The following is a 17,738-nucleotide window of genomic DNA, read 5'->3' as shown; positions in this document are numbered from 1 at the left end:
AAAATATGTCGGAAACAGTGGCAACAACTGGAAAACCATGCAGAGACATATAGTAAACAAGAATCAAAGGCCCCCACTTATGATGGCGATGTTTGTCGCTGAAAATAGTTTGGGAGAATAAAACGAATAAATAACAATAAGTGCCGCGCGGGGTACCCATGCGGTCCGAGGCGCCTTGCCAAGGTTCGCGCAGTTGCCCCAGTCGGAAGTTCGGGTCCTCCCTCGCGCATGGGTGTGTGTGGTTGTGTTGTCTTTATCGTAAGTTAGTTTAAGTTAGATTAAGTAGCGTGTAAGCCTAGGGACCAATCACCTCAGCATTTTGGTCTCATGGGAACTTACCACAAATTTTCAATTTCCAATAACAAAAATGTCTTGCATCAAGGTGGACCCACCATCCCATATTGTTGTTCTTGTATGCAAACACGGACCAATGGAAGAGTTTCACGATAAAATTATTGTTACTTCCCTAGCACCACGTTTCGAAAGCTTCTATCCTCTTTCTATCGAAACTGTTTGTCGTCCATGTTTCACTTCGATATAAGGCTACACACAAGCAAACACCTTCATAAAAGACTTCTTAACTCTTGAATTTACATTCGATGTTAACAAATTTCTCTTCTTCGAAATCGCTTTTCTTGTCGTTGCCAATCTACATTTTATATCCTTTCTACTTCGGCCATCATTTGCATATACAGACATCTACTGCACTTCATGCCAATTTGACATTTGTTCCACGACGCCTTCGTGGAGCTGCAATTTTATAGGGCAGCACAGTTTTTCACATGAGCGGTTGAGACGGTATGCTCGCCACCGGAAACGAAGGAGGTTGTGCCACGAGGTACGTTTCGTCGGATCGCGAAATTGCCTTTTTAGCACTACTAACGGCGGAACGGATGCAGAGGCGTTTAGACATGCTGTTCTGAAGTACCGCACTTCCATACTGCACAGAGATACAGGAGTTGAAAAAGATTTCTGAGACACCTACAACGTTAGATACCAGGAACGACTGGAGTTACCATTATTTAGCTGCTAACCGTCTGAATAGAGCATCTTGGTATGCGTAAGTGTATTGTAAACGTTCGTATAAGCTATTGATGCGTGGTAAAGCTAGTCAGCACGTTACGCTGACTTACAATGAACGTACAAGATATCGCAGTGTGTGAAGAAAAACAGCAACAGAAGATCTCTGGCCTTGCCCCCTCCCCCTCCTTTTTTTCTCTCTCTCTCTCTCTCTCTCTCTCTCTCTCTCTCTCTGTGTGTGTGTGTGTGTGTGTGTGTGTGTGTGTGTGTGTGTGTGTGTGTATGTATAGGTGGGTGGATGGGGGCGGCGTGTGTCACATTCGAGATCTTGTTTTAACGTTTCTGTTTATGGGAGTTCTCTTCAGATGCCTTTATTTGTTGATTTATCAGTTTTATACTATAGCCTATTAAGTAACATCTCATTGTTACTTTTACACATACACACAATCTTTCTACAGCAGTACAGATAATGCTAAAACAAGTATGAGTACTGTTAACATTAATCCCGCCCAAGTTCAGGCATCTGTTTACAAAATATTATCCTAACAGCACGCATGATTTTGTGCCATGTGCACCAACCAGTATTGCAGTCCAAAGAAACATGAGTAATCAGTGGAAACCACCTACTTAGGGTTTTGAATTAATCGATCATCAGTCAAAACAGTGAAGAAGCTTAGTCTCGTGGAACAAAAGTGATTAAACGTAAACATTTGGTCGCTTTTATTCCATGTCCGATAAAACGTTTGTTAAGAGTCTGTTCCAAACTCAGTCAGTAAATATTTCAGGAGTACTTTCTTTCCTTCACGCTCAGTGTAATAAATCTACGAGATCTCCAGAAAAGAGGCAAGCGGCTACGGATCCCATATCCATTAGGCATACTTTATTTCCCGCAAGGCCATTCACATGCCACATCCACAGAGAGGGTGGAAAGTCAAGGGGGAACGGCAGAAGCAGGAAAGAGACCCGACATAGACATGCCAGAGCTTCCAGAATCGAGAAAACGGTGAATCTTTCTCTGAGAACCCGACCGATAAATCTCTCCGCAACATTAGAGCGACACGAATGTGCGTGAAACACTGAATAGACCAAGGCGACGAAGCGCACAAGATACAAGATCCCACCAAAGCCCGCTTACACACACACACACACACACACACACACACACACACACACAGAGAGAGAGAGAGAGAGAGAGAGAGGAAGGGAGGGAGGGAGGGAGAGAGAGGAGAGTGGGAGAGAGAGACTGATGGGGGGGGGGGGGAGGGGCTGTAAAAACCTGGAAGCCGTTGGCTAGCATCCAGCCGCTGGCCGTAATGGGTGGCTACGGGCGCTATAGGGGAAATGATAACAAACAGACGGAATCTACCCGGCGGAGACTTCCGCACGGAAAGTTCAGCCATTACACAGCGTTCCCCGGCACATCACTAAATGAAATGCGTCCCCTCGAGAAACGTCGTCGAATTGTGTTGGAAATAACTACTTTGTTGTTTTCCTTATCAGGAGCGAAGGGACTGTTTTTCATTATGGAAGGGGGAAATTTAGGCGTGCTTTGTTTCCAAGCCAACAGCGAAACTTCCTTAACAAAATCTCGATGCGATTTTTTCTGTTATTTACCTGCTACTCACAAATTCACATTCCTCAATCCTGAATCTGATGATTGTTTCAATAGTCCTTCGTGCACTGTTAACTAAATCTCATTTACGCCTTCTGAAAATTTTTCCAGATCTTCCGCCTCTTCATGGATTGTTTTTCTGGTGCCATTCGCCTAGAAAGATGCGTAAAGTAGCATAAAACATCAGACCCACGAGGAGACGGAAACACGCGTATAGGAAAGAAGAAACTGGCTTAGCGTTCCGCCTGTCACGGCTAAAGGAGCTCATATCTGACACGCGACAGGATCGCTACCCTGACCTTTTCACAAGGACGTTAGTCTTAAGTGATTTGGACGAAGCCGAAAGGGAATTTGAAATCTCATCTCTCCCACTGCCTTAACCACTACATCACATTGACTGGTCACGATATGCGAACAGATTATTACATGCCATATAGTTATGAACTTGTTTCGCGAGTGCCATACACGTACTTATGCGTTTATGCCACTCCTCACGCACATCACTGCTGGCGAGTGCTGGACGCTGAGCCACATGATCCAAAATTTTATGAAAACCGTGAGACTGAATGCTGCCTGGTGTGGACGCGGGAATGTGACGCGGTAAGGATATTATACAGGCTCAGTCACCAACTATTGCCACCTAGAACAATTCCGAAAGTATGATAGTAGCCGAAAAGTTTGCGGGACAAATGTTGCATGGGACAATGGGGGCCATAATATGACGCTAGTTGTTTGTTGCTAGGTAATAGGTGCCTATAATTCGGTCCTCCAGAATCCCACACCATACATTCAACGACCACGGTTTTTGGTGTGCAACTTGCCGCATCCAACACGGATTTTCCAGTTGCCCAATAATGCACGTTATGAAAATTAACATTTCCGTGGTTCGTGAATGTCGCCTCGTCAGTAAATAAAATCAAATTAATAAATGTGTCATTACCACCTGAACAGCCAGCCAACTTCGCCGTTTCCAAATTTCTCCTTGCCAGGCACTGGGCCAAAAAATCTGATCTTTGTTAGAGTTGCTTAGTTCAGTGGGTTCAAATGGCTCTGAGCACTATGGGACTCAACTGCTGTGGTCAGAAGTTCAAAATGGCTCTGAGCACTATGGGACTCAACTGCTGTGGTTATCAGTCCCCTAGAACTTAGAACTACTTAAACCTAACTAACCTAAGGACATAACACACATCCCTGCCCGAGGCAGGATTCGAACCTGCGACCGTAGCGGTCGCACGGTTCCGGACTGCGCGCCTAGAACCGCGAGACCACCGCGGCCGGCTTAGTTCAGTGGGTTTCTCCAGTTGTATCCCGTAGCGTTGTTAGATTTATTGCCCATTTGTCTGTGCTCCGTGTATGCAAGGTGAGTCACGAACTATAGTCGCTAAGAATAACTCCGAAAGTATGATAGAAGCTGAAAAATTTGTGGGACAAAAGTTGTATGGGACAACGCGGGCCAACTTTTTTTTTTTTTTTTTTTTTTTTTAATGGGATGCTATAGTTTGGTACTTATTTCTTATTTTCTGGAACCGCGCGACCGCTTCGGTCGCAGGTTCGAATCCTGCCTCGGGCATGGATGTGTGTGATCTCCTTAGGTTAGTTAGGTTTAAGTAGTTCTAAGTTCTAGGGGACTGATGACCTCAGAAGTTAAGACCCATAGTGCTCAGAGCCATTTTTTGAACTTATTTTCCAATAGCAGCTATCGAGACAAATTCAATGATGTGTAACAAACAGTAAGGTCCTTGAAGGTAAACGTAGGTCACAAAGGTATCATAAACGTCCATTTACAGAAGGTGTTCGAAGTGATGACCATTGGTATCAATGCAGTGCTGCAATCTTCTTATCATGGATTCAGTGGTATTCGTTATCACATCGGCACTTATCGAAGCAAATGCTCTGACAATTCTCTCTCGCATATGTTCAGTTGTAGTTGGAACATCTTTAAGGCATCCAGGTTCGTGAAAGCGGGAAGACAGAGTTTAGAATTATCAGCAAGTGTAATTAAAATCTTTCCCGATAGGCATAACTCCACAGACCCGGTAGGCAGTTACAGACAGCAGGAGTGTGAGGCGACACGCTTCTGTGTGGGCGTGCGCGGCCTGAGACGGCGCAGACAGTGATTGCTACTGAGGAGACAGACCTTGCTGTGGCGGAGTCGTCAACACCAGTCGGCACTCGCTCCAGCGCACTTAAGTAAACGTCCCCTGGGTGGTAACCAATTAGAGGCGGACGGCGGCAGGTGCGGCCACACAATGGCTCATTGTGTCGCGTGGGAAGCGGCCAGGTGTGCCGACCTACCGCAACTCCGCCTCTCCGGCCTCCCATACAGTTCTGCTCCCCGTCTCGCGCTGACGGCTTACGAGGCAGTGCCGGAAATAAATCGTTACGAGGGTGGGGTCCAGCGGCTAAGTACGCTGCTCCTTAACCGTCGTAACCGTATAATAAAGGTTTCCTTCTAACAAGAAACAAGGACCAGACAATAGTTCAGCACTCTCTGAACAGTGGTCTGCAGACGACCTGTCCTACAGTCGTCGATGACGTTGACGGTTGGGCTGTGCGATGTTGGCAAACCATCGACGGTGATTTTTATCTTGTCACTGAAGTCTAAACGTCGATTGCCGATAGTAATCCGCTCCAAAGCAACGACGTTAAATTATGGATATGTACAATGATGTAGAAAGCAATATAAAAATACATCTAATATCACATTTATTAATCAATAAGTACAGCAATAATTAAACTGACAAATGGTTCAAATGGCTCTAAGCACTATGGGACTTAAGATCTGAGGTCATCAGTCCCCTAGACTTGTACCTACTTAAACCTAACTAACGTAAGGACATCACACACGTCCATGCTCGAGGCAGGATTCGAACCTGCGATCGTAGCAGCCGCGTGGTTCCGAACTGAAGCGCCTAAAACCGCTCGGCCACAGCTACTGGCAATTAACCTTACACATCCCAGAACGTTTTTACCTATAGATTTTAATGCTTTTGTATTATCTGTTTGTACTCTAGTAGCGATCCATGTGTTATGCCACATTTAACGTAACACGTAATTCTCCTCCATTCTGTAATGCAAAAAATTAAAAAGCTCGTAGACGAATATGACGTAATTACACTGCTGCAGACTCCGAAACTGCCTGTAATGTTAACACAAAAAGCGTGAAAAGATGGTTGAAAGTCTATTTACAGTTATCTTTCAAAGTATGAAACGGAAAGAGTAAAATTATTCGAGAAGTGGCAGTATATGAACACCTGAAAAGCCTTAATTGTGGATGTGTTTAGGTCGGCCGGGGTGACCGAGCGGTCCTAGGCGCTACAGTCTGGAACCGCGTGACCGCTGCGGTCGCAGGTTCGAATCCTGCCTCGGGCATGGATGTGCGTGATGTCCTTAGGTTAGTTAGGTTTAAGTAGTTCTAAGTTCTAGAGGACTGATGACCTCAGAAGTTAAGGCCCATAGTGCTCAGAGCCATTTGAATCATTTTTTGTGGATGTGTTAGTTTCCTCTATATAAGCACTTATGTTTACGAGGATCAAATGTACGTACATAATTCGAAATACCAATTTTAGCAGTAAAAGAATTCCAGACAACATGGGTGCACACTACTTGTTATCACGAAAGTGTGAATTGAATAAACAGTGAAAGGTTTTCGTCCCTTCTGAGCTACAGCGTAGGCCAATGTTGCTGCATTTTTAGTTTCGTATGACAAACAAACAAACATCATCCGAACAGGCCTTGAAGGTCCAATGCTAAGGACCGAGCACCGTGTAATCCTCAGCCCTCAGGAGTCACCGGATGCCGATACGGAGGGGCATGTGGTCGACACACCGCTCTCCCGTTTGTTGTCAGTTTTCGAGATCGGTGCCGCTACTTCTCAGTCAAGTAGCTCCTCAACTGGGCCCACAAGGCTGAGTGCACACCGCTCATCAACAGCACCCGGCAGACCCGGGCGATGACATATCAAGTGCTAGCCAAGCCCGAAAGCGCTTTCCTTCGGTGATCTGACAGGAACCGGATTTACCACAGCGGCAAGGCCGTTTGCCAGTCTCGTACGACTAATTGCAAAATTTTGCACTGGTATTCTCAGCAGATATGTTCACAAAAAGTTTTGCTTAAACGACAAAAAAATTATTGCCAGTGGTAACAAGTAGCCTGATTTTCCTGTAACCATCTAACGTCGATAAGTTGTCTTTAGCACCTATGGTACGATGTGCCTAGGTGCAGTCCGTGTTGCCACCACTCGACGTATGTGGTTAAGTGCAACATTGTCGAACATGATTCTTTTTGTGGAATACGTGTTACGCTATGGGGAGGCATAATGTTGCATGGGCGTACTGACCTCGAATCTCTGAACACGGTACACTCTCTAGTCAAGTTTTTGTGACACGATATTCCATTTCGGCGTGCGTCTTTTCAGAATTGCATTCGGCCCTGGCTTCATTTTTATGGATGACAACGCTCGAACACATCGAATAGCACAGATGGAGGAGCAGTTGCCACGAGAGAATATTCGGCGAATGAACTGCCTACCCGCTCGTCCTACTTCAGTCCCATCGAGCACGTGTGGGGTGCGTCGGGGAAGCACCTTGCCACACGTCTACATGCACCAACGATCGTCCAGTTGTTGTCAGTCGCACTGGTGGAGGATTGAAACGGCCTACCACAAGAACGCCTTTGGCCAACATGGCAGCACATTACAGAGCATGCGTGGTGATCGGACACACTATTAAGGACCATGTGACGCCTTGTAGTGCACAGGGGGCTATCACAAATCGCGGTGCCCACAGTGTAATTATTGACTTTGAATAAAATTGTCATTTCCTTTCGCCTCATTTGTTATTTCTTTCAGTTACTTTCTGCACCATACACCAGCAGTTCTCTCTATGAATGATCAAAATTTCCTCGAGCTGTTTTACTTGGCAATGACTCATCATGCGAAAGTTGCTTTCGTCTTTTAGTTTTGCACACCAGTGTAGTAGCTCTTGTATCCTGGTCAGTAGCTGAACCAGGAATGGTTTCCACTCCGCTCTCCTTCCTCCGCCCCTTCCCTCCCCTCCTCTGCAGAAATAACAACGATACTGTGTCGCCACCGGATGTGACAGAAGTAAACATGTAAGTTCTCCACTATTTGTTTATGTGTGAAATTCAGTCCAAATTTACCCCCCATTGGGTAAAAAGTCTACGTATTACCAAAACTATGTACCCATAAACTGTTATCCAACTTAAACTCGTACGCCAACCTTTGATTAAACACAACCTAATTTGAACTGAACTGTAACTGGTCTCAACACAAGTGTCCTGATATTAAATGCGCATATGAAGTAATACAATTACCTGGGCCCAATCAAAATTTACTCTTGCGTCGGGTCTTGATAACATTGTTGCAGATTTCTCGAAACGACAACACCAAACAGCAAGCTAGCAGGGGCTAGGCTAGGTTTCTATCTGTTAAATAAAGTTTACAAATAATGTTGGAACTGTCGCGTACCGTATAGTGAAAAGTGATGATGCGTAATGATAAACCTTTTTTTAAACAGGGGAATGGGAAGAGTAATTATTCCTATGAAATGATAGTCCAAGACAACGATTTTAGAATGAAATAAGTTTTCAAAAAGGCAGAGTAAAACTTCGTGTGATCTGCAAACATATCATAGTGTTGGAACAATTCTATGCTTAACAAAGCGATCAATGATTTAAAAAGGGTATAATGTTACCGAGGAATTTCTATAAAAACCAAACAGCTTAATCAGCTGATGTGTTAATGCATGGCTTAGGGAACTGGGGTGGTCTTCCTCTTAGCTTTGAACAAGTGACCATAATTGAGTAGTTGACAATAATCATTCCGACAAACTAGCTACGAAATGCTGCAGTTTACCTCAAGCTACTTCTCTATAAAAAATTTAAAAATTTATATTCTTCTCGCCTTACAATACGTACATCACAATCATACTTGGTGCCCTTCACAATAAATCTTTTTTCATCTAACAGATACAATCACAAGTTAACACGGCATCACTGAATCCGTCCATCATCTACCACACTTCAACTAAGAATGTATCAGATTGCGCAGAGAAGAAACTGTGCCAAAACAAGACCAAAGATTGTTTAACAGTTACATAACTTGCTGTTTATCTGACGTGCACATCGTTAACTAACAAAAATGAAAATGACATGCCCACATTACAAATACACGGCTAGTACCGGAAAGTTTGGACAGTCACAGCATCACAGCGCAATAGCCGATTCCTCTCTCATAGACTTTCAATTTTTACACTCCTCTGGTATTTTTGCGGGAAGTTTCAAAGCCATCGTTATCAACCGTTATAGCAGTTATACCAAGAGCTTCCGAATGTCGTTGAAAAGCACTTTGTTCCATTACAAAATATCGATACTTGCTTCAGTAAGCCGGTTGATACAAGGGTTAAGTGGATTAGAGGTGTGTAGTGTCACACGCCGGAGACCTCCTTTCAATATCCTGAACAGCCCACGAAGTAAAAGGACTTCAACTTTATGTGTCTGGCCTTGTATGCAGCTTGCTTTACCAAATGAGGAACAAACTACAGGAAACTGTCCCTCTGAGGATTAGGAGCAGAGAGGGTCACACGGACATATGAGCGGAAACATGTTCCAACGGGGTCACGCACTTCGAGGCGGAGATTAAAGATCTTTCAGACATAAGAACATATCAGGCAAGTGGGAATATTCTGTCTGTATTAGTATTTTAACTGCACACTCAAGAAGGCAGTGAGTTAGAGCACTACGACGTAGTAGGCACTTTACCGTTCGTACCACCGACGGCACATCTTCCTAAGGTGTATACGGAGAGACCCGCAGGAAGTGGCGATATGCCCCGCCTATGAGAAGCTGACGAAGGATGGCCAGACTCTACGAAGCGGTCATCAATAAATAATTCCCACAAACATATTGTGGATGTACTGCTGCTAGTCGTTCGCTGCCACCACACCACGAGGAGTCTACGAATACCACAGATGTCTGTAATGAAGACTGACGATGCGGTCCCTCGTAGATGTACCTCATCCACGAATAGGACAGATGACATAAATCCCAGCACCATGGCGGATTGTGCGACGAACAACGGCAGTCCTGTCCGCGCGGAGCCAGCTCAATTGGACGTGGAGCTGCACAAGTTTTGTGATATTACTTTCTGTTGTTTCACGTGGAGCAGGTATTGCCGCAAGTGAAACACAAAATAAGTCCTGTGATATTTCGGCAACGTGCTACGAAACGTTGAACCAATTAGCGGCAAGAATGCTCTCTACGTTATAAGCAGAACTTGGGAGACACCATATACACTTTCGTAGTTTTCCGTTGAAGCCTGTATTTTGTGGGATTTCTATTACAACTTGGATATATGCTGTTTTTTAAAGGCACCAGCACATTGAATATCTCTCGGAAAAGCCTCGCACTGGTATGATCTGTTGTTACAAAATTACGGGAAATGTCATATTAGTGTTTTAAGAATTTCCATATTTGTTTAATTTCGTATTACAGTTTGGGTTGCATATATGCTGTTTTAAGACACCGGCGCGTTGAATATTCATCAAAAACAGATGGTTTGCCGCACGGAATGGTTGCGCGGTTAGAGGCGCCATGTCACGAACTGCGTGGCGCCTCTCGACGGAGGCTCGAGTCCTCCGTCGGACATGGGTGTGCGTGTTGTTCTTAGTATAAGTTAGTTTAAGTTAGATTAAGTAGTGTGTTAGTCTAGGGACCGATGACCTCCCCTAGGTACTCACACACACAAGTGGTTTTTGGTAGGATCTGTTACTAATTAAATGTCAGTTAATATCATATTGGCGTTTAAATCCTTCAGGAGATCGTAACACAAAGTACATAGCAGTGTGTTATACACTCTTCGGTCACCTGCACGCCGCTTATGTTCGACGTCAAGGGCAATACCAGCTCACTGACGGCAGATGGCATCACAAGCATTGGATGGTATATAAAGCGTATTGGGGGGACCCGGAAAACAGTGCAGTCGTTGTCGCAAAGTGGAAGCGGAGTGATTTATCTGACGTCCAAAGCGGCATGATCGTTGGCTTCCGGGCCAAAGGTGGAAACATTTCCGACACGGCAAAGTTTGTAGTTTGCGTCCCGCCGTGGCTAAATTACACCGTGCATGACAGAATGGCTCTATTCGAATCGGCGTCGAGGCGACTGAGGTGCACCACAGACCGTAGATAACCAGGATGAGTCCCAGCTCCGCAGATGTGTACGGGCGAATAGACGAACTGTTTAGCAACTGACCACCCAGACGAACCCAGTAGCTATCAAGAGTGTCTCGTCAATGACAGTTTAGCGGACACTGCTGCATACGGACCTCCACAGCAGGCACCTGGTTCACGCATCGATGCTGACCGCTGTTGATCGGCTACAAAGGATGGAATTTGCACACCATTGCCGCAATTGGATGTCCACTGAGTGGCGACAGGTGGCCTTTATAGAAGAATCACGTTGTATGCTATATCAGATGGCCGTTGGAGTGTACGTCTTGAAACGTCTGAAAGCAAAGAAGGAGAGAGCGTTATGGTCTGAAAAATGTTTTCGTGGCATTCTTTGGGCGGTCTCGTCGTTCCGAAAGGCACAGTGGATTGACGGTAGTATGCATCTGTCCTTGGGGAACATATCCACCCTAGATGCAGTCTGTTTTTCCCTGACACGATGGCATCTACCAAATGGATAATGTAACCTGTCACACAGCTCGCAGCGTACGTGTGTGGTTCAAAGACTACCAGGATATCTGCGCACACTCCGCTGCAGAGTGAAAATGTCGTTCTAGAAACATCCTCCAGGCTGCGGCTAAGCCCTGTCTCCGTAATATCCTTTCTTTCAGGAGTGCTAGTTCTGCAAGGTTCGCAGGAGAGCTGCTGCAAAGTTTGGAAGGTAGGAGACAAGGTACTGGCAGAAGTAAAGCTGTGAGGACGGGGCGTGAGTCGTGCTTGGGTAGCTCAGATGGTAGAGCACTTGCCCGCGAAAGGCAAAGGTCCCGAGTTCGAGTCTCAGTCCAGCACACAGTTTTAATCTGCCAGGAAATTTCACTACCAGGATTAGTTTACCATATTCCCCTGGCCACCAAACTCGCCGGATTTAAACCCAATCTTACGGATCCTTAAACGAGAAACCTACTGCAACGGGCCATGGCTCTAGACTCAGCATCACCCCACATCCCTGTCTGTACCTTCCAGAATCTCAGTGAGTTTGTTCCTGGAAGTCTTGCAGTGGTCCACATTGCAAAAGGTGGTTATTCAGGCCTTTAAGAGGCGGTCACATTAGCGAGACTGGACAGAGTATGTGTTCAGCATAGTGTAGTAGACAGAGGTGCTGAGCTACGTTGTGCCGTGGGTTGGCGTCTTTCAGTACCCATTTTTTTATTTCACCATAGCTTTCCATAAAAGGCTGTGATATTTTCAAATTAATGTAACAGAAATATATTCTGTAATGTTCGATGTTATGTAAATATAAGTACACTCTCTCTCAGGAATAGATTTGTTCAAATATTTCAACTTTTATAAGGTAATGTATTTACTAACTGGACATTTTCCTTCCTGTGTTACAACGCGTTCACGGATACTGAAGTTTTTATTTATATATTCTACAGAGAGAACGACGTGATCATGACATGTAACACGGGCACTGTATCTCCTGCGGTGTGTTTTCGAGTCCGCATTCACGTTAATATCAGTTGCCTCGTCCTGTGTGAGGACGGCTTAAGTAACAAGGCCTGCACACATTTTGATAGGGATAACAACATTTGTCGTGGAGCATGTTCCACACGTTCGTCTAGCTTACCATATTGGCGGGCAACCTGTCTAGAGCTGATATTGGGGTCATTGTCAAAGATCTTTTGTCTCCAACTTCAAGTTGGTGAATATCCCTTGGAACGCATTTCCGACCATACGAGGTGTGTTCAAAAACAAACCGAACTTTTGTAGTTAGCAAGCGAACCAAAGCCGCGGAAGTAAGCACGTGTGCAGCCTGCTCGTCTCATTAGTGGAATAAAGGAGTTTGAAGAACAACATATGTGAGTGAAATTTTGCTACAAACTTGACAACCCTTTCACACAGACATACAGACATTTCACATGCTTAGCCAAGCATACGGGGAGGACTGTATCAGTCGCAGTGCAACGAATGGTTCAAGCGTTTTCAACAGGGCAGAATGTCGATCTGTGACGATCCCGAATCTGGACGCCCTTCCACATCAACAGATGATGGCCATGTGGATAGCGTTTGTGCTGTGACTCGCGGAAAACTTTCTTTAATTGTTCGGGAAGTTGCTGAGGACGTGGGCATCAGCGTAGGATCATGGCATCAAATTTTGAGTGAAAAACTTGCGTCGTGTTAGTCCAAAATCTTACAGCGTTTCTTCACTGAAGATCAGAAACAGATCCGTGTTGAAATATGCGAGGAACTGCTTGACGCTGTTAATGACAATGAAAACTTTCTTAACAACATCATAAAAGGCGATGAGACGTGGGTGTATGGCTATGATGCAAAAAGGAAGGTGGAGTCGTCGCAATGGGGGAGGAAAGAGTCACCTCGTCCAAAAAAAGCTAGCATGAGCAGGTAGGAGATTAAGGTGATGGTGGTTGTGTTTTTTGACTACACAGGTACTATCCATCATGAACTTGTGCCACGTTGTCGGATGGCAAACAAGGAAGTCTACCAGGCAATACTAACGCGGACGAGGGATGCTGTCCGCAGGAAGAGGCCTGAATTGTGGGAAAACCAGAGTTGGATGTTTCATCATGACAATGCTCCAGTTCACGCGTCAGTCCTTGTCTGCAGATTAGCAAAACACCAAATTCCCGTTGTGCCCCATCCACCGTTCGCTCCGGACATAGCCCCAGCAGCCTTTTTTCCGTTTCCCAAACTGAAAAACACTTTGAAACTTCCTGGCAGATTTAAACTGTGTGCCGGACCGAGACTCGAACTCGGGACCTTTGCCTTTCACGGGCAAGTGCTCTACCAACTGAGCTACCCAAGCACGACTCACGCCCCGTCCACACAGCCTTAATTCTGTAGGTTCGCAGGAGAGCTTCTGTAAAGTTTGGAAGGTAGGAGACGAGGTACTGGCAGAACTAAGGCTGTACAAATGGTTCAAATGGCTCTGAGCACTACGGGACTTAACTTCTGAGGTCATCAGTCCCCTAGACTTAGAACTACTTAAACCTGACTAACCTATGGACATCACACACATCCATGCCCGAGGCAGGATTCGAACCAGCAGCAGCGCGGTTTCGGATGAAGCGCCTAGAACCGCTCGGCCACAGTTTGACCCCACTCAGCAAAATTATGCTGTACCTTCACAATCATTACACGAGTCCAGCAAGAACAATTGCGATTGCTACTCTGTAACACTAGACGTGATACAACTCTCCAGCAGAACGCAGATGTGCCAGCACACGACAGAACTGCCCGTTTGAAGCTGCCACAATTTCACGAGCGTCCACAGCCATCCGCCGGCGGGTCGGATGGCCAGTCGGAGGCGTGGGAGGCGTGGGAGGTCGGCAGGTCGCGGCCATCTCCTGCCCGGCAGTATCCGCCTCGCCGGCCGCGCGTTCCAGTTGCAACACCTCCAGCAGTGGGTGGCGGGTTATCACAGGCCGGTGTGGGAGCGCTCCAGTTCTCTCCGCTCTGATGTTTCTCTCTGGCAGGGGTCAGGCACGCCCTGGCACGCCGACGGCCAATTACAAATTTAATCATCCATAAGTGGACTGGATCGATCTGCCGGCTGCCAACCTGAGCCACTTACTTGTCACGCTCGGCAGATCACTGTACTTTTTCTGCTCCGGGCGCTGTGTGTTTAGCGGAGCCACCAGACGAGCATTTTCGATTTGTCCGGACGGACTGCACTACAAACAGTTCCTTGGTAATTACTCCCTCCTCCGTTACGAATGGTATACCAGCTACAGCAAAACTTCGTAAATCAGTCCCTTTGTCGTTCATATAGCACCAGCAGACACTATCACACTGTTCGCTGACCATAGCGTTATTTACAGAAAGCAGCGTTGTTGTACGGCGGTAACAGCTTCCTCATACATTAAATACACTACTGGGCATTAAAATTGCTACATCACGAAGATGACGTGCTACAGACGCGAAATTTAACCGACAGGAACAAGATGCTGTGATATGCAAATGATTAGCTTTCCAGAGCATTCACACAAGGTTGGCGCCGGTGGCGACACCTACAACGTGCTGGCATGAGGAAAGTTTCCAACCGATTTCTCATACACAAACAGCAGTTCACCGGCGTTACATGGTGAAACGTTGTTGTGATGCCTCGTGTAAGGAGGAGAAATGCGTACCATCACGTTTCCGACTTTGATAAAGTTCGGATTGTAGCCTATCGCGATTGCGGTTTATCGTACCGCGACATTGCTGCTCGTGTTTGTCGAGATTCAATGGCTGTTACCAGAATATGGAATCGGTGGGTCCAGGAGGGTAATACGGAACGCCGTACTGGATCCCAACGGCCTCGTATCACTAGCAGTCGAGATGACAGGCATCTTATCCACATGGCTATAACGGATCGTGCAGCCACGTCTAGATCCCTGAGTCAACAGATGGGGACGTTTGCAGGACAACAACCATCTGCACGAACAGTTCGACGACGTTCACAGCAGCATGGACTATCAGCTCGGAGACCATGGCTGCAGTTCCCCTTGACGCTGCATCAAAGACAGGAGTGCCTGCGATGGTGTACTCAACGACGAGCCTGGGTGCACGAATGGCAAAACGTCATTTTTTCGGATGAATCCAGGTTCTGTTTACAGCATCATGATGGTCGCATGCGTGTTTGGTGACATCGCGGTGAACTCACATTGGAAGCGTGTATTCTTCATCGCCATACTGGCGTATCACCCGGCGTGATGGTATGGGGTGCTATTGGTTACACGTCTCGGTCACCTCTTGTTCGCATTGACGGCACTGTGAACAGTGGACGTTACATTTCAAATGTGTTACGACCCGTGGCTCTACCCTTCATTCGATCCCTGCGAAACCCTACATTTCAGCAGGATAATGCACGACCGCATGTTGCAGGTCCTGCACCTGCTTTTGTGGATACAGAAAATGTTCGACTGCTGCCCTGGCCAGCAGATTCTCCAGATCTCTCACCAACTGAAAACGTCTAGTCAAGGGTGGCCGAGCAACTGGCTCGTCACAATACGCCAGTCACTACTCTTGATGATCTGTGGTATCGTGTTGAAGCTGCACTCCATCCAAGCTCTGTTTGACTCAATGCCCAGGCGTATCAAGGCCGTTATTACGGCCAGAGGTGGTTGTTCATGGTACTGATTTCTCAGGCTCTATGCACCCAAATTGCGTGAAAATGTAATCAATCTGCATTTATTCTTGGTGCAGTAATTTTAATGGCCAGTGGTGTAATATTGTCAAACAGTCATGTCCAAAAGAACAGTCTCCATGCATTAACATAATTGATTCGCCTCGTATGGGCAATGAATCCACAACTTTTTGTGCGGATGCACATTTACGTTCGACCTCCAACGGGAATCTAAAATTTGGGGAACATGGAGGACATGGATGCGGACTGCGTATAGGTGGCGATAGGTAGGTGTGTGGGTCAGCAAGGGAGCGTGCCGAGTTAGTCCACAAAACTGCGATGAACACTGTGTCTGAGTGCCGAACAAGTTAACGCAACTGCCTTGTAAGCAGGAGATCCTGGGATCGAGTCCCGATTCGACGCATATTTTCACTCGTCGCCGGGGATTTCGCATAAAGTCCCGATGCAGATGGTATCATTACTTCCTTCCCTTTCCTTTATCCCCCTCCAGCCTCAAAAAAATGGCTCTGAGCACTATGGGACTCAACTGCTGAGGTCATTAGTCCCCTAGAACTTAGAACTAGTTAAACCTAACTAACCTAAGGACATCACAAACATCCATGCCCGAGGCAGGATTCGAACCTGCGACCGTAGCGGTCTTGCGGTTCCAGACTGCAGCGCCTTTAACCGCACGGCCACTTCGGCCGGCCCTCCAGCCTCAGTTTACGTTATATGGTTTCTAATTGTACGAGGGTGAATCAAATGAAAACCTTAAATATTTTTTAAACATTATTTATTGTGCAGAAGTGGTACAAAGCTGTATCACTTTTCGACATAATCTCCCCCACGCTCTATGCAAGTCCTCCAGCGCTTACAAAGTGCATAAATTCCTTTAGAAAAAAATTCTTTTGGTAGTCCGCGCAACCACTCATGCACCACGTGGCGTACCTCTTCATCAGACCGGAACTTCTTTCCTCCCACTGCGTCTTTGAGTGGTCTAAACATATGGAAATCCTTCCAGGCATAAATACTGGACTCGATCGACCCAAGGACCAGTCTCAGATAGCACCTGAAGAAGACAGAGAAGCACGCTGTTGAAATATCGTGCGAGAACGACGCGAGTATCCGGCTGGATTCCCGAATATCCAAGATGTCATATGGAAATCACTTCGGGCACGGTCTGTCAGTATGGTGGATGAGGAAGGTACTCAAAATGCAGGTCTGTGAATGTTGCCAACTGTTGTACGGGTAGTGTGGGGCCTTGCATTGTCATGTTGCGACAGGACACCTGCTGACAGCAATCCACGTCGTTTTGATTTGATTGCAGGCCGCAGATGATTTTTAGGAGATATGTGTATGATTCACTGGTGACAGTGGTCCCTCTAGGCATGTAAGGCTCCAAAATGACGCCTTTTTTGTCCAAAAGCGAGTCAGCATAACCTTCCCTGCCGATGGTTCTGTTCGAAACTTCTTTGGTTTTGATGTTGAGGAATGGCGCCATTCCTTACTCGCTCTCTTCGTTTCCGGTTGGTGGAAGTGAACCCAGGTTTCGTCCCCAGTAACGATTCTTACAAGGAAGCCATCACCTTTTCGTTCAAAGCGCCGAAGAAGTTCTTCACAAGCATCAACACGTCATTATCTCATTTCAGGAGTCAGCTGTCGTGGCACCCATCTTGCAGACACTTTGTGAAACTGGAGCACATCATGCACAATGTGGTGTGCTGGCCCTTGACTAACTTGTAAACATAGTGCAGTGTCATTCAGTGTCACTCGGCGGTTTTCCTTCACTATGGCTTCA

General features: G+C 46.2%; 1 non-coding gene across 1 annotated transcript; it reads right to left on the bottom strand.

Moving 5' to 3' along the window:
* Positions 1 to 13,565: 13,565 nt before the first annotated feature.
* Trnas-uga (transfer RNA serine (anticodon UGA)) lies at positions 13,566 to 13,640 on the bottom strand. The gene has a single exon. It is a non-coding gene; the product is annotated as a tRNA-Ser (tRNA).
* Positions 13,641 to 17,738: the final 4,098 nt, after the last annotated feature.

Source organism: Schistocerca nitens, chromosome 9 (assembly GCF_023898315.1).
Source record: "Schistocerca nitens isolate TAMUIC-IGC-003100 chromosome 9, iqSchNite1.1, whole genome shotgun sequence".
Classification (NCBI taxonomy): Eukaryota; Metazoa; Arthropoda; class Insecta; order Orthoptera; family Acrididae; genus Schistocerca; species Schistocerca nitens.
This window is presented reverse-complemented; position numbering and strand designations above follow the sequence as displayed.